At 26.7% G+C, this 1,297-nt stretch overlaps 1 non-coding gene across 1 annotated transcript; it reads left to right on the top strand.

The window, feature by feature from the left end:
• Nucleotides 1–607: 607 nt before the first annotated feature.
• LOC123303931 lies at nt 608–726 on the top strand. The gene has a single exon (XR_006535998.1). It is a non-coding gene; the product is annotated as a 5S ribosomal RNA (ribosomal RNA).
• Nucleotides 727–1,297: the final 571 nt, after the last annotated feature.

Below are 1,297 nucleotides of genomic sequence, written 5' to 3'. Positions count from 1 at the left end.
AAAGCCACAACTACATCATTGGCAGCCAAAAAGCCTAAAGCAAAAAAAGCGACTCCATCATCATCAACTGCTGCTAAAAAAGTTACTGCAAAATCATCAGCGGCATCAAAAAAAGCACCAGTTAAAGCAAAACCAGCAAAAAGTACAAAATCCGCTGCCAAAAGTAGCCCTGCTCGTAAACCGAAAGCACCAAAAGCTAAGAAAGCTTCTGTTGCCAAATCATCTCCTACAAAAATTAAAAAAGCAGCACCAAAAAAGAAATGATCTGTTACTTTAATAATATATTGAAATATTTCATTATTTTTGCTAAAAAATGAAAATAACATAGGCCTTAATACAGGCCACAAATTAATATTTGATAAGAGTAAATTATTTTTTGTATAAATATTTTATAAAATAATAGTTAAGAAACATTTGCCACAGTCAGTACCACGGATGGGTGGCCACTTGAGAATACTGTGTGCGGTTGCATTTTTATTTAAAATATATGGTATAATAAATAAGTATATATTTAAATTGATTACTTCATTGAAAATTTTAATAATATACTTTAATATTAATGATATTTATGAAAAATATATATTTGTAAAAATTTTCATTTATTACTGGCAACAGCCATACCACGTTGAAAACACCGGTTCTCGTCCGATCACCGAAGTTAAGCAACATTGGGCACAGTCAGTACTTGGATGGGTGACCGCTTGGGAACACTGTGTGCGGTTGCCTTTTTATATTAAAAATATAAATTATTTTTCTTCTTTTCTTTTTTTTTACACACCATATATAAATATATGTTATTTAGAAATGTAAACCTTTTATATTATTCGTCAACAAATAAATATTATTTTTTGTATAAAATTTTATTGCATTTATAACTCATATCATGGTTACTTTAAAGCGAGAAGTTTTTTTAATATTTCAAATGAATATAAAATAATATAAATTTTATGAAATTTATTTATTTTTAGAAATAGCAATCGCTTATAATTATAACAAAATTTTAATAATGTTTAATTTTATTTCAATAATTTATATATATATATATATATATATATATTTTTTAATAAAAATAATATACTCTTATTTAATAATATATGTTGGTCCTATATATAGGACCGAAAATATTTCTTATTTGTTTTTTTTTTTTTTAAATTGTCATTTAAAACGCTTATGCACGTTCTCCACGAATACGTCTTGCCAATTGTATATCCTTAGGCATAATTGTAACACGCTTTGCATGAATTGCGCATAAATTGGTATCTTCAAATAAACCTACTAAATAGGCTTCACTAGCTTC

Source organism: Chrysoperla carnea (genome assembly GCF_905475395.1).
Source record: "Chrysoperla carnea chromosome X unlocalized genomic scaffold, inChrCarn1.1 SUPER_X_unloc_161, whole genome shotgun sequence".
In the NCBI taxonomy this organism is placed as follows: domain Eukaryota; kingdom Metazoa; phylum Arthropoda; class Insecta; order Neuroptera; family Chrysopidae; genus Chrysoperla; species Chrysoperla carnea.
The sequence above is the reverse complement of the archived record's forward strand: the minus strand, read 5'-3'. Positions and strand labels throughout refer to the sequence as shown.